The 24,901-nt window shown below is 34.1% G+C and overlaps 1 protein-coding gene and 1 pseudogene across 6 annotated transcripts in view; both read right to left on the bottom strand.

Annotated features, from left to right (window-relative positions):
- Positions 1-24,901, bottom strand: part of CADM2 (cell adhesion molecule 2) — a 1,065,941-nt gene that overhangs the window by 535,693 nt on the left and 505,347 nt on the right. The gene's annotated exons all lie outside the window — the stretch shown is intronic.
- Positions 1,129-2,640, bottom strand: LOC113917526 (annotated as a pseudogene).

Consider the following 24,901-nt stretch of genomic DNA (forward strand, 5'->3'; position numbering starts at 1 on the left):
ACATAAATATTAGATTGGGGGAAAAAGAACTTTAGATATATTCTAAATATTAAATATGAAACACTAACATATAGAGGGGTTGAAAGATTTGCATAGGGTCATACAGATCTTGATTTCCAGTCCAATTGTCTTTTCATTTTATTTTGGAGATCATTATTCCTTTTGCTTTCTTTTAAAAGAAATGAATTCTTTATGAAAGAATTATTTAAATATGATTTAAGATATTCACAGCATACTTTTGACATACACATTCAATGTTAAAATTAAAATAAAAATTATTTGGCTTCATTTGGACAGTGATTGCTAGCCACTCTTTCTGAGAAACATATGTGCACTTGCCCAATATCCTTTCAGAATCAGGTTCTTCATTTCTCTTTATTTTTAGATTTTATTACTTTTTTGAGAGAGAGGGGGGCCTGGGTGGCTCATTTGGTTAAACTTCTGCCTTCAGCTCAGGTCATGATCCCAGGGTCCTGGGATTGAGCCCTGCATCGGGCTCCTTATTCAGTGGGGAGCCTGCTTCTCTCTCTCCCACTACCCCTACCTGTGCTCTCTCTGTCAAATAATAAAATACATCTTAATTTTTTTGTTTGTTTGTTTGAGAGAGAGAGCACAAAAGGAGAGTGAGAGGGAACAGCAGACTCCCTGCTAAGCAGAGTGCCTGATATGGGACTGGATCCCAGGACCCCAAGATCATGACCAGTGATGAAGGTAAGACGCTTAACTGACTGAGCCACCCAGGCACCCCTTCATTTCTCTTTAGATAATCCTCTCTGTTCAGCATCTCTATTGCTGATTTGCTCTCAAGTATCAAAATCTCTCAAGTCTTAAACTACTGAATTTAAATCACTTTTTATTAAGTTCAAAACAAGACCAAGGAAATTTTCATTTTGTATTTACCTGATTCCCCTGAACCTGTAGTTTCAAATAAAAAGACCTGTCTCCTAGCCTTGTTCCTTCTCATGATTTTATTTTCTCTTTTGAATTCTTTCAAGTTAGAGCTGTTCCTTTTGACTCTAATCGAGGTCTCTGATGTCACCCCAACTTCTCTCAGGTCATCGTTCCAAGTAACTGAAATTTGAAAATCATTTCTTCTTTTTACTTTTTTATTTTTTTATTTTTTTTCACTGTTCACACCTATATTTCAAGTTTGGAAATGCATATTTGCAAGCAGCAATACAAAAGTATTCGTGAAGAATGCATAATCTCTGAAAATTATGAAAACATCCCTGCTACCAATACATTTCTAAATACAAAACTGACTACCATATTGTTATTTCTGTGTAGCGAGAGAAGTTCATTTTCAAAACAGATAAAATTCAGTCTTTAGGTGTGAATGGTATGAATGACAGTCTTTTTTTTTTTTTTTTTTTTAATTCTTAAGTCATTTGGGATCCTTAAGCATGCAAAAGCTCAGATGGGAAGGTCCACAAAAGAACCAGGGTTGTCTTAGGGCATCCAGTTAAGCCAGAGCTGGGAATGCCTCAGGGTCATCTACATCAGGAGCAGAAGCACTTGACTTGTCAGTTCTGCTGCCACGGTTTGGATGTCCACCACGCCCACAGCCACCTCGTCCTCCCCTGCCACCACGTCCTGGGCAGCCAAGGTCTCCAAAATTGATCTCCAGCTGAGACGTTATATCATTTTCTGGCTTCCAGAAACGATGGTCCATAACCGAATATTCAACATGAGCCTCTTCACTCTTTGACTTATGAAGAACAAATCCCTTCTTCTACTGCCCATCAGTACCTTCATTTGGTTTTCGGATATTAAATTCTACTTTTGCCCGGTCCTTATTTTGAATAGCTTTCCACTCATCCAAAGTCATTTCTTTTGGACCCTCTTCCTTTACCTCTTCAACTTCATTCTCCTTATTTTCAGTGTCTGCAACTGGATGTTCTTCACCTTCAGGTGTTTCCTCAGTCACATTTGATTGATCCAAGTCAGTTAATTCATCTTTGACAGTTTCCCAGTTGTGAGATCCACTACCTCCACATTTGTCCTCATGCTTCAGGCCACTGTAATGTGAAAAAGAAGATCTATCACTTCCACTATGCCTATCAAATTCACGTTTGCCACGAGAATCAAATCCATCTCCTCGGCCCATTCCACGTCCAGGGCCTCCTCGACCTCTTCCAAGACCACCATGGCCTCGGATAGGCCGGTCAATAATCGGTCTATCAACTGAAAATTCTCCTCCTTCACCCTTTTCTTCAAGTGGCTTTTCAAATCGTCGTTCACGAGGTGGTCGCCTTTCTGGTCTCCTGTCAATTATTTTCCCTTCACTCTGCAGCTGTTGATCAGGTCTTCTTCCAACACGTCTTATTCCTTCTTTCTAAGCGCCATGGGCGGCTGCGTCTCCTCTTTCTTGTCAGCCACGCCAATGCTGGGGGGCAGCGGGTTCTTGCGGTCTTTCTGGGACTTTTTACGCAGCTGTTTGCCTGCTGCGGTGGAGTTGGTCTGGGCTGCGGCCTGAGCTGCGCTCTTGGCCCCAGGGCCCCCAACGCTGCCCCCGCCGGCTTCTTTTTTCTTGTTCTCTGCTGCCTTCAACACCTCAAAGGGGTCCGATTCGTCGTCAAATAACTGGTCGAATCGGTTGGTGACCACACAGCTGAAGCCTTCCTGTAAGTGCCCAGGCATAATGGTGGCTTGCCAGGGCGTTCCTCCACCTCATTTCTTCTTTTTAAAGCATACTCTGTTTTTGAAGAAGGTTTGCTGGCAAACTTCCTGATGCACAGCCAAACTGGCTTTCTCTTTATGGAATACACATTATTTAGAACATAGTATAAATCAGTATGAATTTCTGTAAAAAGCCATAGTTTGCTGACCACTGTAACTAGCTATTTTGAAATAATCTAATAATACTTAGTTAACCAATTCATGATATTGTGGGTATCAACTCAAATAATATGTCATAAATAGCAAAAGGATATAATACAAGAAACAATATATGCTATTAGAGGTCTATCTTGGGAATGGCCATGAGGATAACTCTAGGATTTCACCTCTTTGCACTTTATTTCCTAATCTATATATTAAGGCAGATGGATTAGATAATTTCCAAAGATCATTCATACTGGGATGTGGTAAAAAATAATAGAGGGCTGCCTGGGTGGCTCAGTCGTTAAGCGTCTGCCTTCGGCTCAGGTCACGATCCCAGGGTCCTGGGATCGAGCCCCGCATCGGGCTCCCTGCTCAGCAAAGAGCCTGCTTCTCCCTCTCCCTCTGCCTGCCTCTCTGCCTACTTGTGCTCTCTATCTCTCTGTCAAGTAAATAAATAAAATCTTTAAAAAAAAAAAAAGAAATGATAGAAATCATTACAATTGATGAAGTCTCACTACTGTGTAAAAATGAGCAAAAATACATACCTAGGGCAAAATTCAGCAGACATCTATAACTCAGCTAAACAATAATTGCAATTTTTTAAAGTGCTAGAAACCTGTAATTGCATATCTGGATGTTGTCATGAGTGTAAAATTGGGTATTGGTTAAATTAATCCTAAGAGACAGATGCACTTACTAACTTTTCTAGATACATATTTGGGATCACGAGAAGCTACTGATATGTAAAAATCCATAAATGCAGTAATGCTGAGGAAACCAAAGGACCAAATTCTTTTTTTTTTCACTCACTCATTTAAACACCATGGGAAGGCCTAGAACTATGAAGACAAATATTTTGACTAAGATTCTATTCCTTGAAGGAGAATATTTTTTTTTTTTTAAGATTTTATTTATTTGACAGAGAGTGACACAGTGAGAGAGGAGGGAACACAAGCCGGGGGAGTGGGAGAGGGAGAAGCAGGCCTCCCGCGGAGCAGGGAGCCGGATGCGGGGCTCGATCCCAGGACCCTGGGACCACGACCTGAGCCGAAGGCAGACGCTTAACGACTGAACCACCCAGGCGCCCCTCCTTGAAGGAGAATATTGTCTACTGGAAGAACTAGACTTGTAAATTATCCACCTTGTTCTATTTTAAAAGAAGTAGATATGGGTCTTTTTCAGAGCAATAAGTAAACTTACAACTATAACTGCACAGCATGAGTCAAATATAAGCTTTGAAAAAAATCCCCTTGGTTACCTTGATACATTTATCTTTCTACCATAATTAATGTTTGTTATACTTACTTGTTTTGAATAAGTTGTCTGGCATAGAGTTTTAAGGTAAAGAGCTTTAGTGGTAGTATTTGCTTGGCTCTGTTATTTTAAAAAATCTTAGGCAACACATATGTTTAACACTATAAGGATAATTTTACTTTTGATAAAAGAGATGAATTATGGTGTAACAATTACTGAAATCATGTCAACATTTATGTAGAAATTTGGCAATTAATCTTTCATGAAGTATATATCAATTAAAATATACTTAGCATAAATGCGAAAACATAAGACCAAGACTGCAGAATATCAGAATTGCATCAAATTAAAATACAATCTTTGAAATATTTCCAAATCCGTGCTGTGTTCATTTTATATTTCAACATGCACTGCTGAAGTCTGACCTTCTGTTATTGAAAATGATCAGGACAAAGGCTGGAAAGTTAACCTTGCATATTTTCGTCCTGCTCACACATTCTAAAAAGATGTCAAATTTATTCACATCAATTGGGCTGGTCAAAATTGTTTAAATCATTTAGGTCTTCTCTGGATTTGACTTTGTACTGACTTTGAGAGTTTCAAGCTAAAGAGCAGCTAAATTAAGCAGAACAAAACAAACAGCATCAAGTGAAAGGAACACTGAAGTCCAAATCTACTTGTTCACTTAGCATATGTTGCTCTTCTCTCCAACCCTGAGCCACCTGATGTGCAAAACAACAGGTAGCAAGGATGGTGAGGGACAAATGCAAGATCAGTTTATTTCTCAGTTTACTTCTTGAGTGGCCCTCAACCTCTGCACATCTCTGCACTGTTAGGAATTTTATTTATTATAATAAGATTTTGTCATTCATCTCAAGTAAAAAAAAATAAAGCAGATTTGACTCTAAAAGGGAGGAAAAAGATGGGGCACCTGGGTGGCTCAGTTGTTAAGCGTCTGCCTTCAGCTCAGGTCATGATTCCTGGGTCCTGGGATTGAGCCCCGCATTGGGCTCCTTGCTTGGTGGGAAGCCTGCTTCTCCCTCTCCCACTCCCCCTGCTTTTTTTCCCTCTCTCGCTGTGTCTCTGTCAAGTAAATACATAAAATCTTTTAAAAAATAAATAAATAATAAAATAAAATAAATAAAAGGGAGGAAAAAGAGAATACAAGTATGATTTGTAAAAGGAAAGCTGACCTTTGAGTGAAAAAAGGATGAAATTACAAAATTACACATGCACAAACACACAGAATACATAGAGAGATAAATAAAAGCACCAAAGATTTGTGTGTGTGTTTTAAACTTTTATTTATTATTTATTTTTTAAGTGATCTCTACACCCAGTATGGGGCTCAAACTCACGACCTCAAGGTCAAGAGTTGGATGCTCCTCTGAATGAGTCAGCTGGGCACCTCTAAAAATACTGAAGATTTTAAATTATAGTTTGATGAAAACTAACATATAATTAACTGAAAAAGGATGGAAAATCATTTACTGCATCTTTAATGTTTCCAATCCTTACACTCTTGATCAATTAACTGGCTACTTGTCTCTATGATATTCCTCTCATTAGTAAACAAATACAATTTTGTATAAGAATGGAATGTAATATATGTGTAATATACAAAAAATCCCTTAAACAACTTTTATACTGCCCCAAGTGTCCCTTAAATTTATAATTTGTAGTTGTTATTTAAGTATTCTCAAATCCTATATCAAATGTCAAAAATCACCAAATGAAAGCAAAAAGAAAATTTAAAAATGAAATCATCATGATTGTTACTCTAACAAAATTCTATAACTTGTCTACATATCCTAATCACCTGGAGGGCTCTATAAACAAAAATAAAACACATGGACATGCCCCCCACATGTCCCAGCTGTTTGGAATTTAATTCTTCTGATTAGAGATTATTCATCTCTATGTTAAAAAAAAGCACCTTCACATGGTTCTAATAAGCAGGAGGTATGAACCCTCTTCCTAAGCCTTTACCTTGTGATATGTAGGTTCAGTTTACTTGCTCTTACTGTATTAATCATTTACTCTTGTAGTCCACACCAGGATATTTTATAGTTTTTGCAAACCACAGTAAATAAATGCATTGTATGATGTGACCCTATGAACATATTTGCCTGTATGAATACATACATGCGTACATTTCACTAAAATGAAAGTTTAGTAGAGTATTAATCATTCACATATTTGTGTAGAATTCATTCTCTACTTTTAAATATTTTCCATAAACATCTCAACTGCTAATATGACTCACTAATGGGTCACACACAGAAGTTTGTGAAAATTACTGCTCAGTTCTCATTCACATGTAATACATTCTGCATGAACATAGTATACTCTAAGAAAAATAAAGGAGAGATGACGTGTTTTGTAGACCGCAGAATGCAGGCATTCATGTATAACTTATGTACATAATATTGCAAAAACTAAGCCTCAATGAGCATGTATGTTGACCAGGTAGTTGTGACAGTTTTTTAGCTAGATGACCCTGCACCTTGTACCATCTGGACGCATCACACTTTTTCTAAAGGCAGAGGTGGTAGAACATTAAGGATCTACTTAGATAATTATCACTTGATCTGATCAATTATCCAAATAGATGTGAAAAGATATATACAAGGATGTTGGCAATCTGCAATCCTGTGCTTGACTAGTAATACATTGTATAACAGCAAAGTGAAAATAAACTACTCCGGAAATACAATTTCTTCAAAGAAAGAATGATGCCAGCATGATCTAGGATGTGAAACAAAGAAAAGAAATATACAAAACAAGGAAACCTAACCTTCTACTATTAATTTCTAAGTACTGACTAAAAAAATCTTAGCTTTAGTTTTTCATATAAAATTGTAAAACCCAGTAGACATATGTACAACCTGTCCTTAAATAGTATCATAAAAATTAATGTTACTATTTTGGAAATGTCTTTGGTTTCCTGATCATGCTTTCTACTAGCAGCAAGATTATGCAAATGCAAAAATATTTTGAAATGATTGTTCCTTTAAATGGATAAACTTAAGAAATTTATTACTCAGTGATTTACATGTTTTTAGCAATATACTTAGTTTTCTTAATTCCACTGTTTTTCCCAATTGCCCATTATTTCCATATTAAAATATTTGAATCAATAAAAATGTTTGCATTAGGGGTATAGTTAAATATGTGTGGCTACTGCATCACCCCAAACTTGGGACTGGGGAACATGTCTGAAGTGGGATAACTTACAGGACTTGTAAAAGGAAACAAAAAAAACCCAAAAATCTTCCCTGTGATCTATATTCCCTTTATAAGACTAAAAAGTCATTTAAACCCTCAAAAAGAGGTTACATCAGGAGGGAATAGAGTAAGTACTTTCTGTTGACATAAACAGTAATTGATAAGGTTTTCTTGAATACTTGCATAGAAATGCTGATGTATTACACTTAGGATTACTAGTTAGCTCTCATTTCCTTTCAACTTTTGCCTCTGGATAAGCTCAACTATTCCCAGGAAGAAACACTGATCAAGTACATTTGTCATGCGAGCAACTATAATAAGGTAATTTATCATAGTCTGTCAGAGTTTTATTCTAGAAAGGCTGCTGCATTTTTATCCTTACGTAAAAATCTGCTGTCACTCCTGCTGAAAATTTGGTAGACATTTTGGACATGTTTAAAAGCCCTTCCAAACCGATAGTGGCAGATAATTAAGTTATCAGCTATCAAAGCTTTTTTTCTTTTTCTTTTTTCTACAATATGTATGACACCATGAACCCATCTGGCTAGTTTAATCTGACCTGTTCACAGAGCATGATACCTTGTTCCCTTCCCTTTTTCCTCCTTAATAGTGGCCAATGACCAAAGTAATTCACAACGACAAATGAAGCCTTTCTCAAGAGTCTAATTGAGCAATTTTGTTTTCCTTTGCAAGACCTGAAATCCACAACACTCTGAACTCCATTCACTGAGGTGGCAAGAAATAGTGGTTACTAGGAAACTAGGTGGATTAAGGGTTTCTGAAGAACAAATAAACTGCTTAGGTGTACTACGTTATATCTCAATATTTCTTGTCATTCAATGCATCTACTGAATTACTCCATGTGCGTACTTTACTTGAAACCACTCTTAACAAAGTTTCATTCTGATCAGCCTTTATTGAGTCCTAAAGCCTTGGTTACCTTTCTCTCATTCTCTCTTTTAAGACTTCTGCATCTTTCAGTGTTTAAATGTATGTTTTTTGAGGGGAGCACCAGGGTGCCTCAGTCAGTGAAGCGTCTGCCTTCGGCTCAGGTCATGATTCCAGGGCCCTGGAATGGAGCTCTGCTTTGGGCTCCCCCTCTCCCTCTGCCTGCCACTCCCCCTGCTTGTGCTCTCTTTCCCTCTGTCAAATAAATAAATAAAATCTTTAAAAAAATAAGTGTATGCTTTTTTGTAAAAATTTATCAATCTTTTGCCAATTTTATGTCATCCTTGAACACTACCTTACAAATAGATGTTTTTCAGTTTAAGGAGAAGAAAGGAAACATCACAAACATGTTTTAATTTGGCTTCCCTCTTGACTCATTTATGGCATCCTCGTGTAATACACTTTTTTTAATCATTATTTATCAAACCCAAGAACATGCTCTCATTGCTAACAAAGCAGTCCAAAGGTAATTAAACACAGGGTATATGTACATATGTGTGTATTTATCTCTAAATACAAAATAATGTAAATATAAAGGTAAATACATATAAGTACATGGTATCTTTTATTCTCTTCCAATAATTTGAAAAATATACAAAATCATAGAGCTCTACTGCTTTGATGATTCCTGCTCTCTCACCCCAAAATATTTATTGAGTATGTGCTGTGTTCATAGTACTTTTCTCATCTCAAGGAAAGCTTGGTAGCTTCTTTGAAAAATATTAGTTTCCCACCTTACTAGGTGATGGAGACATAGGTGAAAGTGATTTACTCTGCATCAGATAGCCATTCACATAGAATGTAAAACATCATTACAATTCTACTAAATTATTTCTCATAATCTCTTAAGGAAGAGATCTAAAACTTTGTGAGTAATTGGGATTTAATACTGATGTTCTACATAAAATTGATGTTAAATCATATTGATCATCACATTTTCATAAAAAAGGAAAACTAGATTGATGTAACTACATGGGTATTTCAGATTTTTGGTTGGCTACCAACTCTATGAAATATCATTTTCTTCTATATCATTCCACATATATTTAAAATGTTTGAAAGCACCTAATCAAATATTCCATATAAATGCATAGAATTTAAAAATAAGTGGTACTATTGTTTAATATTTATCATTTTAATAAATTTAAGTGTTTTAATAATTTGTGTGGCTAATACACAAACATACATATAATTTTTGCTTATAAATTTCTTAAGTTTGAGTTGTAAAGACAGTTAAGTTCTATAACATTTGGGACCAACTCAGTCATTATTCTATATATATTTTTATTTTACCCTTTGTTATTTTCCCCTTCTGAACTACCTAACACATAATGCATTTTGATATTAAAAGCGCTTCAGTGGGATACCTGGGTGGCTCTGTCAGTTAAGTTCAGGTCATGATCCCAGGGTCCTGGGATAGTCCTGCATTGGGCTCCCTGCTGAGAGGGAAGCCTGCTTCTCCCTCTCCCGCTCCCCCTGCTTGTGTTCCCTCTCTTGCTGTCTCTCTCTGTCAAATAAATAAATAAAATCTTTAAAAAAAAGTGCTTCGATCTTCACAGTATTTCATTATAATTCTAAAGTCTCAGGAAAAAATAATTTTGTCACTTATAATACTACCACACAATTTTCTTTTCTTTTTTCCTAAGACTAGTATATGCTGACAAATAAGTTAAAAACCACAGAGAGCCAAAAATGTGTTATTAAAAAATATCATTTATAAAGCAATTGTAAAGCTACATTGCAACTGCTATAAAATACGTTCTTAAGTACTCATAAGTCTATGATAATAGAACTGGAATCATCATGAAGGAATCATCTATTCTTCATTTTAACTCTCCAAGGGCTTAACTGCAAAACTCCTCTTGAAGAAACAAGACTTTGAGAAATGTAAATGATCAGATGACAAACATATCCTAACAATAGTAACTCCTCAAGTCAATTCAAAAATAACATTTCTCTCACATATAAAAAAAATATGCCAGAAATGGAATTTATTTCTTCAAAACCAATAAGCCAATTATAAGACACATTATAATTTTTTGTATCACTATCAGAAGAGACTTCATCAGTTAAAATACAGTAGATCATCTATCATTAAACATACCCCAATTTCGGAGATGGAATATATTGCTGCTTAGAATTGATGACATAATATTTTGGCTATATGATTTTCTTAGAAAAGGAATTCTTAAGATTCCTGAAGCCTAAATGCATGGTATCTTTTGAGAGTTCATGGAGAGCAAAAATGCCCTATGCATTTTTGCTCTCCATGAAAAAAAAAAAAGTTAAAGCTCTGGATAGTTGGTACAATTTTGTTCACCAAATTGTTCATAGAATTTAGGACAAACTGAATTAGAAAACATAGAGGTAGAATAATTTGGGGATGCAATATTTAAATGTCCCCAGTATCATTATATCAGCACTGATTAATAAATACATGTACTGGCCAATAAATTAAAAGTGAAATCTATTGGCTAAATAAGTCCCTCTATCACAGAATTCCTAAATAATGTTGAAGGCTAATGGGATTACTAAGCCGCAGTTTACTCATTATATCAGTTTTTTGAAAGCTTGAACTCCATCTAGTTTTCTGAAGGATTTTTACCAGTTCTCCATGTAGACTTCAACTTAAATGACATATTTTGTAAACCTCAGTAAGGACTTCCTCGATGTCAAAAAAAGTAGTCTTAATGTTACAGCTTGCTAGATGAATCTGTAAAATAATGAATTTTTTAAAAATGATCCACCAACCATGTCCCTGCTACCATAACCATCACAAAAGGATTATGTGAACACTTTACTTTCTTTTCACAAAGGTATCTGAAGAAACTATGTGAGTCCATACCAAAGAAATACATCGACTTATTAGACATATTGAATATGAATTCAACTAAAATCAATGTTGATTTTCACATGCAGACAAGATGAATTTTTATTGCCAAGAGTGCCAATGAGAATTAAAGTTCAGATGATTTGTGTCTCAAAACAGTACTTCTTCCAAGGAAGCTTTAGTACTGCTTAACCAGTAAGAGATCTTTAAATACTTGACCTCTTTGACACTGACCAACAATCACGGTGCCTGCAAAACAAAGCACTGTCAGATTGTGAAAGTCACTAAAGAAGAATTCAAATTTCCTGTGATTATTTTGACACTGTCCAACACACTGCAACCTCATGAGAACAACAGCGTGTTTTGTTGTTGTCATTGTGACTTTTTAAGAGCTCTTGTTCTAGAAAGAAGCAACAAAAAGATTATAAAATTTGTGAGACAACTAAAATGTATAATTGTAGGAGTTCTGATTATATTCAAAATATACTACTGCAGATACTAGGAGCTCACAATTGGTACTTGATATACATACATCAACACTGTTGCTATTAAAATAACTTTTTTAAAGATTTTATTTATTTATTTGTCAGAGAGAGAGAGAGCACAAGCGGGGGCAGCCACAGGCAGAGGGAGAATCAGGCTCCCCGCTGAGCAGGGAGCCCGATGCAGAACTCGATCCCAGGACCCTGGAATCATGACCTGAGCAGACGCAGATAGAGTATGGATCAAATTCGATATCCATGGGGTGACAGATGCTTCTGCTGATCACTCTCATAGTTCTAGCAATGTAAATGCATGCTTTAAAAAGTGATTTTGTCTTTTATTTATTTATTTATTTATTTATTTATTTATTTATTTAGATTTTATTTATTTATTTGACAGAGAGAGAGAGAGAGCACGAGAGCAGGAACACAAGCAGGGGGAGTGGAAGAGGGAGAAGCAGGCTTCTTGCCGAGCAGGGAGCCCGATATGGGACTTGATCCCAGGACCCTGGATTCATGACCTGAGCCGAAGGCAGACGCTTAATGACTGAGCCACCCAGGTGCCCTTGTCTTTTATTTTGGTTATTTAAACTATCAATTTGTACAATCTCCGGAAGAGACTTTAGTTTCAACTTCTGTCATAATTAGTACAAATTCTGAATAAAGAAAAATGATAAGACATGGTTTCATACTGGGCAGAATAGCCTTTTAAAATCAACAAAATATTTTTTTTGATTTTAAATTTTAAAAATTCTGCATCTAATATACATGAAAACCACTAAGTTCTTAACATGTGAAACATTATGAGAATATCAGTTATTAACATTACTTTTTTTAAAGTGATATGATGAACTCTCAAAAAAATAAAACTGAGTAAAATATAGTCAATTACATATATGGACAAGAAATATAATAAATGTGTATATATCTATATCCACCAACAAAACAAAAAGGCCACCTGGTGAATGGGAGAAGATATTTGCAAATGATATACATAATAAGGGGTTAATATCCAAAATACATAACTTATATAATTCAACATCAAACCAAAAAAAATCTAATTAAAAAATGGACAGAGGAACTGAATAGACATTTGTCTTTCTTTTTTTTTTTTTTTGTTATTTGTTTATTTAAGTAAGTTCTATACCCAATGAAGGGCTTGAACTCATTACCCCAGATCAAGAATTATGTGCCCTACCAACTGAGCCAACTAGGCGTCCTCTGAATAGACATTTTTCTAATGACATCCAGATGGCCAACAGACACATGAAAAGATGCTCAACATCAATCATCATCAGGGGACTACAAATCAACACCAAAATGAGATATTACCACATCTGTCAGAATGGTGAGAATCCACTGTTTTTTTTAATCAGTTACAATATTAATCCATAAATTTAGTCACATTTCTATTTTATCATAGCTTCATCATATATGGTAGTTTTTACCTTAGCTTCTTGCTCAATGGTTTCATGTACATGTTACAAATTTCCTTTTCCTTTTTCTTGATTTTGTTGATTCATTAGCGTTGAACTTAAGGCCAACAGCACTATAACTTATACTGACATATTTTCTCCATAAGGCACATCACAACCTTCTTGCCCTTAAAGACACTAGGAAGCACTGCATCCCAATGCTTGGGGGCCATATTTGACAGTGAAATCAACCAACAAAATACAAAAATGCAAAAAACATGGCACTAAATAGACGATGAAAATGATACGCATTTGAGAACTGAAACAAAAGGCAGCGTGTCATCTTAGAGTGTTTGAAATTGGCTGAGAACATGCCCTGCTTGGGGCTCAATTTTCTCACCACTCTGAATGCCCGTTTACCACCATAAGTGCTATGGATATCGATATTGGGGTTATGAATAAATTTTAGTAAGAGCTTCCACAAATATGGAATCTAAAAAATGAGGATGGACTGTATATTTGTGTGCCTATGTGTATACATAAATGGTTGGTTTTCTTAAATTTGAATACTCAAGGGCCAACTATCTTGGCTATTCACTCACCTGTCCCCTAAACCTTGCCCTTCCTTCCGTGCCCTAAGAGTAATAGAGTTTAATGTAAAAGATGTTAGATTTTTAGGAAATCCTATTGTTCTTTGATAAAGTATATCAATGTTTTTCAAGTTATATATTCCAAATAATTATAAAAAGATGACTATTATAAAGCTTTTTATAAAATTGCAATAGCTTTTAAACATGCTACTTTTGCTTTTTGAATGTATTCAGAAATTAAAATACCTTATCATATATTTTTCTATATTAACTTTTATCTGAAAATTTATTCTTCCAATACGTAGACATAAAATCTTAAAATACTTAGAACTCTCTATTACTTTCCAAAACAAGAGGGGAAAGAGAATAGAACCAAATAATTTAGCTTCATTTTCTACCAATTCTTCCTCCTACTTCAGACAGTGGTAAGGTGCTTGGAGTTCTTCATGCTTTTGCAGATGCTAGTCACTCTGATAAGAATAGTTTTATTCCCTTCCCTTTACCAGATGCACAGGTTCATAAGTAATTTCCTAATTATGGTCATTTCCTAATTATTGTCCTAATAGCCAAAATAGAAGTTCTAGGGACATTAAGTATTTTTGACTTTACAATAAAGGTGCTAGATATAAAGACCTGGGTCTTCTCAGTCTTTGCTTTCACCCGCACAAACTGAATAATACGTAATCACCACCACCACCACCAAATAATACAGAAGAGTCTAAAAAAATGAACTTTAATTCTAAAGACAACAAAAAAGCCTTCCATGATTTTTAAAAATGCTTAAACTGTACAATTTCAAAAGAATATTCAGTACAAAAGATTAGTGTATACAGAAGGCATCCTTTGGTATTATTTATCTTTGAATGCCTTGAACTTAAAAGAAATGTTTGATGAATAAGTGAAAAATTGGGGGTTTTACAGATCATAAGAGGGTGCAGGATTAAAAGGTAGGAGAAAGACACAGTTACTTAATTCCTATTTTGCTTTGATTTTCTCAGAGAGAATTGTAAGGTGGAAATAATAGGGAACATTTTTTAAAGGATAAATTAAGTTTCAGAAACATGGGGAGACCCCAGATACTTCAAATATTTTTTAGTTTTCTAGTTCAGATAAATCGCATCATAGGGTAATACAAAAACTACCGATGTGGCTACTGATAGCCTTTCAGAAACAGAAACAAAACTTAATGGCAAGAGATATTTAAGCTAACTCTTCTTTTTTCAATTTTTAAAATAGGAAAAATACTGGATTTTAGACACTGTGAGAATAACCAGTGATTACTTGGTATTTGATTACATTAATCAAGAAATGGCTTACTCCAAACTGGTTGTTTCACCTTTTGTTTGGATTTACGCTACTACATTTAAAAAGGATCCTATAAACCAAACTAAAATATCCATATTTTTAGAAATACTCTTATTCTCTCCTGATATCTTTGTAAATAAGATGAAGAAATAGGAGTTGAAAGGTAGTAAAACAAAACAACTCCTCAGCAATTTAAAAATTCCCCCAAAACTGAATTATTGATTGCATCAATATAAATTTGAAGGGGACTCTGTTTTCTTATTTTAACCACTCTTTGACAAAAAAAAAAAACACAATTACTAATTTTCTTCGAAAATTCCACAGTAAGAAAGGAAGTGATATGAAAGTCAGTCCAGTAAGGAAAATTCTAAAAGGAAACTTAGAGCTTAAAAACTGGAGGATTCAAATGCTGATAGCAGTGATAGGGAGGTTGCAGAGAATCTTAAGCCATTAGCATCATTGAAACATCAATTCTTTAAATATAAAGTTAGGAAAGAAGAATTTTGCAGAGTTTGGTAATATTTATCTTAAAAAAAAGAGAATTTAAAGAGATGAAAGCACCTTCAAGTATTTGAAGGATTTTTCTAAGGTAATATCAGGCGGTATATTCTACTTTGGTTATAAGGGTATATAACTGGGACAACTGTTTAGGAGCTACTAAATAGTAGATATTTCTTCAACTTTAGAGAGAATTTCTAAGCCCAGAAGTGGGGATCGGACAATTAGGCAGAGTAGTAAGCTCTTTATTAGTAAATCAATAGTTAGGAAGTGAAATGCTCTGTGTTTTTGATGGTTCAGAAAGAATGGCTCCCATAAGGAGACTTATTCCTATTCTTCCATATTTTTTCAAACAATATCACTTCCAAAATATATACAATCCAAAATTATTCTGTTCTTCAGCAAAATGCACAGCAGTTATGATTCAGTGTGCAAACACATTTAAGAGAGAATAATACTGGGAAAGGAATTGGTTAAGTATTCCTAAGTTTCATGATGTTAATAATAATTACAAATTGCACTAATAATAATGAAATAATTTGTAATGACTAGTCTCTATTTAACAAACACACTGTCATTGATGGACTCTGTTGATTGCCAAATTGAAAGTCTAAGAGAATAATCTTTATACAAGTTTTCTAATTAATGAAGTGATTAGATGACACAGGAATGTTTACATAAACTATACGTAATTGCTTATTAGCTTTTCACAAATAAAGAAAATCCTTAAACTTCATATATATATGACATAGATATATATATCAAATAATTTTTTACCTCCCTAGAGGGGGAACATGATATGCTAAAATAAACATGTATTCAAAATGAAATCGACAATCTTTTTACTTCCTGGGAAGAATGAATGGGAAAAACGTAACAATTTTTTTAAGATAGTGATCTTTAGCCAACATTTTGTTTAAACTAAAACAAATAGAAAAAAAAAAACACTGAAAGAGATAAAACTATTTCATCATGGCTTGCAAGCAGCAGCTCTAAAATATTACTGTACTGTTAGTTGAAGTATACCATGGATTTCAGAATTTTATTGAGAATGTTTGTTAGGGACCAAAAAGAAAACCTAAAGCCTTATTGAAAAGGATGCATAGTTTATATGAATACTTCAAGTGGGCTATTCAGACTAATATTTGCCATGCTATTTAAAGATGACCCAGGAGTTCCTGGCCTGTAATCATGTATTGGTCTCTGGGTAGGATGAATCAGCAGACTAATAAAGAACCGCAGACACTAGATTTTTAGTTAGAGAAACAAGCAGAATGATCTGAGGCCAATCCAAATACCCATGATCCAAACTGATAATTCGGGGACTTTCCCTTTTTCACCTTGAATTCCTTCTGGGACTTTCCCTTTTTTACCTTGAATTCTTTCCCCTTTTTGCCTTGAATTCCTATAATTCCTTGAATTATACCTTACAGTACACTTTAAGCAAAATGAAGAAACAATCAAGAATGTGAATCTAGTCCCTGTCCAAGTTTTATAAATCTTTCCAAGGTCATGTGTAAATGATTTAGAGGGCTGTTATTTTAAATTATCTGCCCCACTGATCCCTTACAAAAATGCAGACCATCAAGCACAGATTGAATAAAGATATTCCAGGAAAAGCAAAAAATTAACATTAGTTGTATCTCTGAAGAGTCTGTCATTGTCTGCTCTACCACAGCCATCATCTATTTCTCTTAAACTACTTTCTGGGTCTTTGGTGGAATTATAACTAAAGCCTGTTTTGTTTAAACTCCCTTGACTGTCATCTGCAGATTTACTTGACTGGGAAATGTGATACTTTATACCACACACATACACACACAAAAAAATTTACACACACACGAGTTAGAAAACAAGACGCTATCAACTACTAATTGGCATGCATGGTAGTAAAACAGGAAAATACAATATGTTTAAAAATATAAGTCGTGTCTAAGGCTTGCTTTTTCTCTGTTCATCCTCTGTTTTGATTGGCGTTCTCATCAGCACTGTGACATCAGAGGAGAACTACAAGGGAATTATAGCCATGCATTTTCCCTAGGGCCACCATTTATACTATAAATTATGAATGCATTATTATACTGCCACTTTGGTTTTGAAGAGCTTATGTTAATTAAAGGCTAGGAAAGCACACACGCAGCACAATTATTTTTAATTACGATTAAAATAATTCAGTATGTCAATACAGTCCTCAATGGGAATGATGGCTTAATGTGTCGCTTCAATTTCTTGTCTGTGTAGTACAGTTATGTTCAATGCTTGTATTTAGTTTCTTACCTTTTAAGTACATAAAACTCAAGGTCACCCAGAGATAAACCTTATGCCTGAGATGGTGTTTTGTACAAGCAATTATGGAGTGAACACTATATACGAAGGACGATCCTTTCTGAAATGGATTACAAAAATGTAAAATATAAGATTCTATGTTTCTTAGGACCTTGCAATCATGTTTTGGGTGACTTCTGAATCTGTTGCTAAAATGGAGACTATTTTTGTATACATTTAGATAGAACAATAAAATGACATACAGCATGAGAACCATATTATAAAACGAACATATTGACTATGAAATTTTAGGAAGTGTGAAGTTTGAGATTTTTTCCTGCAATTTAAAATTAAGGAAATGGGAGTTAACCTCAATCTTTCAATTTAAAAGTAAGCCTAACTAATTTGTTTCTTGTTTTAAGTTGTTACAAAATGAAATTACATAGTTGAGTAAACTTTAATTTAGAATAACTCCAATTTCCCCACGTCTACCAGGCTTATAAAAACAAAACAAAGCTTGATCTTGTAGTGTATTTAGCATACTCTTATTCCAAAAAACACTAAAACCTCCATCCCATGGCATTTCTAAATAATAAACATTTCTGTCTTGCTCTTGTATTGTTACATGTGAGAATTTATTTCTTCATACAATAAGACTGGTCACAAGTATCTAAATGACAGTTTCCTTAAAAAAATGGAACTTTTATAATCTATCAGTTAGGATAAATCATACCTCACCCAGGGGTATGCTTAGGTGACATTTCTTTTATACCTGCCGGAAGTGCAAATCTTAGGGCTGACAAGAAATCTAAATGTTTAATTTTGTCACAGCAGCAACCCAGCAGACAGGCAAGGCAATGACCACATTCTTGACGACAGCGGATCAACACAGATTCCTCAGGGAACTCTGAGGCTGAATCATTTAGAACAGCATGCCCAAATTGAGGTTGTTGGGACTCCAGTAGAATGAAAAGACAAAGTCAAAAGGAAGAAAGTGTAATTAAAATTTTTCATTTGACAATTTATTTCACTTTAATTGGCAACTTAACACCTGTGCTCATTTCCGTGGCAAAGTTCTAATTTTAGAGAGACATGAGACAGTGTTCCTTCATAGATAAATCCAATAAAATTATAGTGAAAAATGTGCAGTGCCTGATAAAAACACATGAAATTCAAAAAACACTGATATGTACCTTATAGAGTATTTTTATTATTGAAACTGGGTCCTTTTGGAAGGATGAAAATAATACCTGTGTCAGAACAGCAGGAGAAAATTGAACATGCTGGGGGATAACTGGGAATTACATGTATATGGAAAAGCCTTTTCAATTTTAGTTGGTAACCACAAAAATGTATTTGGAAAAACAAAGTTTCTTCAGATAAATCTAAACTAATTTTTCCTACGCTATTTTACTAGATGCTAATGTATGCTGAAATATTAAAATGATTGTATTTGTGAATGTTACTAATAGTGTTTGCAAAAAATACATTTTAACATATCCAATAAAACAGCAGAACTAATATTAAACAACTGGTTTTGATTTTTTATTGGATAGAATTGTTTTGCCTGGGGCGCCTGGGTGGCTCAGTCGTTAAGCGTCTGCCTTCCGGCAGGTCATGATCTCAGGGTCCTGGGCTCGAGTCCTGCATCAGGCTCCCTGCTCAGCGGGAAGCCTGCTTCTCCCCCTTCCGCTCCCGCTCTCCCTGCTTGTGTTCCCTCTCTCACTGTGTCTCTCTCTGTCAAATAAATAAATAAAATCTTGAAAAAAAAAAAAAAAGAATTGTTTTGCCTGGGTAGCAGAGGGTGATAAATATAGGCTTCCATTCTAACCAATCTTCCTTCTAAGTTCTCCTTGATTGGTTAATTTTTCCTAATTTACGTAGCTTTAGAAATATATTTAGGCTGGTACCAGAATAAATAAGAACCCATATGCTACCGTCTTTGGCTTTCCTATCCTTTCCTATCAAATCTGTCTTGCATTTAACTTATGTCTTTCTTATTTGGCAAAATGCAAGAATCTTAAGTTTGCTACTTTATGTTAATTCCCAGATATAATCCCTTATTGATAGTACTTATTAATTCAAATATAATGTGCAATTTTTCAATGATGAACATTATCTTTGCTAGATTAGTAAAAATAATATGGAGATAATTCTATTTTGAATGGAATGTTTCTACTTGAAAACAATTCATTCACAAAGAGAAAAGTTTTGCTTAATTGTGTGGTAAGGGGAGAGGGAAAAAAAATCCAATGAAATGTATCTCATATATAAAGTTTTCAGTAAGTTAAATAAATTGCTTCTGGATTTTAATATTTGTTTTAAAAACAAATATGTAGGAGCACATTGTTATTTTTTAAAATATAAGACAACAAAGATTTGTTGTCTTTAATTAAATTCTCCTAAAATTAGAATGTAATGGATAATGATTCAATGTTGAACCATGACTCAAAGAGTAATTTTCTTTCCCCATCCAGAGGTGCCTGGTATCTTTTATAGAAGACTAGATTGGAGTTATGCAGATGAAAACTCCAGGTGGCTAGATCAGTCAATGTGGGGCCACAATTGGTATATTGCCAAAACAGACGAAGCAAAGAAGACATATAAACCTTCCACAAAATTTAAACAAACTTTCTAAAATGTTTGAAATGTAACTTCAGAAATTATATATGCATGTATATTTACATGAAGTCATACTGTATTTCTTGGTTGCTTTTATAGCTGTGATTTTGTTGGAAAAATATATGAAGCAATTCCCCATAGAACAGAAGCAATAATTCTATGGAAACAAATTCAAATTAAGTAACCAACTCCTTCGACATTTTTATTATATTTTTTCTATTTTGACTTACATTTTTTTCTATTTTCTATTTTTTCTATTTTGACCTATTATTTTAAAAAATTCCAAATCCAACAACCCCAATATATCCATTCCAACACAGGTTTATATCTCAGCTAACATAAACTTCAGGTGTGGTTGGTCCACATTCTCTACACTTTTACTACTCTGTTTAATATAAGGCAAGAGCCTTTCATGTTTGCTTTGAAAATGAGCAAAATATCACAATCATCAAGCATATTTAAAATCTACACAGGGCATTCTGTAAATTTCAGGTTATATTCAGTACATGCCTTAATGCTTTGACTTAAAATGATAAATGGTAGTCTAAGTATTCTGAGAAAAATTCAGAATAAGTACAGTTATGTATTTCTTTTAAACATCTAAAAATGCATCTTAAATAAAAATAAATTAAATCTGTACCCTCCTAGCCAAAATGTCATCTACAAAACATTTTCTTACTGTTTTTCCCCAAAGCTATCTGAATTCAAGGATATTTTTACTATGCTATTTTTCTTTCAAAAAGAGTTGACAAGAGTTGATATTTTTCCTTGGTAAAGACAAATCACATATTAGTGATTTAAGAACCCTGAATAGCAATCATTCTTGCAAGGTATTTATTGTAAAAACACCTCAGAAATATTCAATATTTTAAAGTTTTTATTCAAATTCCAGTTAGTTAACAAACTATGTAATATTAGTTTCAGGCGTACAACATAGTGATTCAACACTTCCATACAACACCTGGCACTCATCACGAGTGCACAGAAATGTTTGATTTGCTAAGCTACGTATCAGAAACAAGAATGGGTCATTTAAACACAGGAGACTTTTCATTAAGTGGAATATTGAGTGAAAGGAGTGCTACAACTGAATTTTCTTTACGTTAAAAACATTTAACATTTTTTGACTCTTTAAATTGATTTTCCCCCTAAAATGTCTCTTAGAATATATATTGTAACGCATGTTACCAGACACTGGGGAGATACAACTTCGAATTTGAAGTCAGAGGGTTTAAGTCTTGAGTACGACCTTAGGCAAATAGCATAGTACGTTTAAGTTCAGTTTCTGACAATGTAAAATAGGAATGCCAATACCTACTCAAATTATTTTTGTGTAAATTGAAGAAGAAAATATTGGGGCACAAAAGGAAAAGAAAGATAAGAAAATATTAGAAGTGGCTTACAAAGAACAAAAACTTTAAGAAGCTAAAGTATTACAAAGTTTTCTAATGAATATAATCAACTCTATTAGATGATACAGAATATACTTTCAAGTATTTTAGAATTATGATTCAGAATAACAATTTGTATTAATAGGATTTCATAATGAATATAAAAAGTATATGGAATGTGTTTGATCATATATTGACTCTCAGAAAACATGGGGTCATTATTGTAAACAAAATCTCATATTGGTTTGGTTCAATATTACTTGTTTCTTTCCCCCATATTTAGAATATTTCCTCTTAAAAAAAAGCTACATTTTTAGTGGGTCATTTTCTTTCAACATTCTTTTTCTCTTAATTACTAAGGCTGAAGTATTAATTGATGTTACAGTTTACAAAAAGATTTAAATAGCATATTTTAAAACAGAAATATATGTTAAACTTATGAATCTATTAAACTAAAAGTTGTAACATCCCTACCTTAGATTTCCAGAATCAATCTAGTAACTATGCTATTAAGATCTCAATATAAAAAGATACAATGTAGGGGCGCCTGGGTGGCTCTGTCAGTTAAGCATCTGCCTTCAGCTTAGGTCATGATCCCAGGTTCTGGGATTGATCCCCACATGGGGCTCCCTGCTCAGCAGGGAGTCTGCTTCTCCTTCTTCCTCTGCCTCTGCCCCTCACCCTGCTCATGCTTGCTCTCTCTCTCTCTCTCAAAAATAAACAAAACCTTTAAGAAAAAAATAATAAATTCAATATAAATAAATGAATCCTCTTATTTTAGGAATTCTATTTTCCATTAGTCTAATACCACAAGAACAAAATTAATTTTTACTTAGCCATTCATAGTAAAGCAGAACTTTATTTTACATTGCTATAAACACATTGTCTTCAGTCTTTAAGTTATAAAAATGATGTAGGGAGATTTATATCCTTCTTTTTTAAAATTGTTAGTTTTGCTTACTCTGAAATGACAACACTAAAACTGAAGTCTTTAATTTGTTGAATATACATGACCAATGAGCAGTAATCGCACAAGATTCTCAAGATAGTACCCATAGAAGGATATAAATAGACATATTCTAAATTTAGTAAATTTAATAGTGATGCATAGAAAAATATTGTATTATTAAATTTAGATCCACTGTAATTATTTTCTTTTTACTGTATCTTGCATGTATGAGGTACAAACACAGCCTCCACCTTCCCTTGCTAATGCTGAAGCAAAAAAATAGAAGAAATAATAAAATGATCTATATCATTTCATCCATCCTCAAAAAGGGCTGCATCTAAAACATACCAAAAGGAAAACAAACAAACAAAAAACAAACCAAAAGCAGACTATTAATTATTTCAAAAGTCCAGTCATAGCTGCTACAAAAAGTATGTCTGAAGATGTTTCAGCACCTTACCTAAGGATATGACAAATTTATAATATTTAATATAAATAAAAATGATCTCTATCTTGTTTTATAATTTATAAAATAAAATACTTAGATGTTTGGAAAAACTAACTTGTATGTGGATTTTTCTTTCATCATCTGACAGTCAATATAAATTTGAATAAGGGAGAAATTGAGTAACCCTTAGGCTTAGTAGATTCTTTTCCATGTGTGACCTTTAAATCTCCTTAGGAGAAGAAAGAAGGATTCTTTACTGTATGAATACAGAAAACAGCATTTCTTTATTACTTTTATTTTTTTTAATTTTTTTATCTTTATTACTTTTAGATAGCTTTCTATAATTACTTTATTACTAACATGTTAAGTATTTTTTAAAATTGTTATATTGTTGAGATTCTGGATAGTGTCTTTCTAAAATTGATGCAAATAAAGAAAATAGGTGAAATTAAAGGGAACATAATATCCAGTGTAAAAGGGAATATGCAGTTTGGAGGGGCAAAAGAACCAACATCTTACACTAACCAAGGAAGGAAAAGATGATCAAATTAGACTTCAGCATTGATAATGGAAAAAAAAAAAGAATAAAGTATCATCTGTCAGGGAGCTTTTGTTAGACAATACATGGTTCCCTGGTAGTTCCTTCTTGTATTCACACACACACACACACACACACACACACACACACACAGATCCTTCTGAAAATTTCACAGACACACACACACAGATCCTTCTGAAAATTTCCAGTCTTGCATATACTGATACGAGGGGGAAAGGACTTGTTCAAACATAGCTCAGGCAAACTAAAAGAGCAGAGTAATTTTAAAAGCCCAAGGTTGGTGGTAGCATTGCCTACTAACATTGTATTAATAAGAAATTAATATAAGAGTTGATGGAAATGGAAAAAAAATTGAGGCCAAAAATGTTTGATATTTTAGAAGAGATTTTCAGCTCTATAAATCTGTAACCAGATAATTTCTTGTCCTCAAGGAGCATCCATTCAATATTGTAGAAGGGATGCTCCACTACAATTGTTTTTGTTATTAAAACTAGTTGTGTTGGGACGCTTGGGTGGCTCAGTCGTTAAGTGTCTGCCTTCGGCTCAGGTCATGATCCCGGGGTCCTGGGATCGAGTCCCACATTTGGCTCCTTGCTCAGTGAGAAGCCTGCTTCTCCCTCTCCTCTACTGCTCCCCCTGCTTGTGCTCTCTCTCTCTCTCTGACAAATAATAAAAATTAAAAAAAATAAATAAAATAAAACTAGTTGTGTTATATTCTCATAGGAAAAATTTAAGGATTATTCTTTACATTATTTCCTACTTTCTTTTGGATTGGATACATTCCACAGAGATTTATATTTGAGACTGGCATTTGTTAGCTTCTATTCTTTTAGGGTTCAGTAAAGCTACCTAGATTCAGACATAGTTCTCTCTGCCTCTTTAGAGTTTTCTATCATAAAATAACATTAAAATGTATTAAAATCTTTCAAACTATTATACATATACATCTACAGAAAAATCAAATCTGTTGGAAACCTTTTTTAATAGAACCTATTAGAAAGAATCTGTGGGGCGTCTGGTTGGTTCAGTTGGTTGAGCATCCATCTAACTCTTGATTTCGGCTCAGGCCATGATCTCAGCATCATGGGATTGAGCCCAATGTCAGGCTCCAGCTCAGTGGGGAGTCTGCTTGAGATTCTCTCTCTCCCTTTCCCTTTATCCTTCCCCACCATGCATGCACACATGCTTGCCTGAATGCATGGGTGCATGCACACACTCTCATTCTCCCAGATAAATAAATCTTTTAAAGAATTACTATTTTGTAGTCAATTGCTACAAAAGATAGAAGACTACA

This window comes from Zalophus californianus, chromosome 1 (genome assembly GCF_009762305.2).
Source record: "Zalophus californianus isolate mZalCal1 chromosome 1, mZalCal1.pri.v2, whole genome shotgun sequence".
NCBI classification, from domain to species: Eukaryota; Metazoa; Chordata; class Mammalia; order Carnivora; family Otariidae; genus Zalophus; species Zalophus californianus.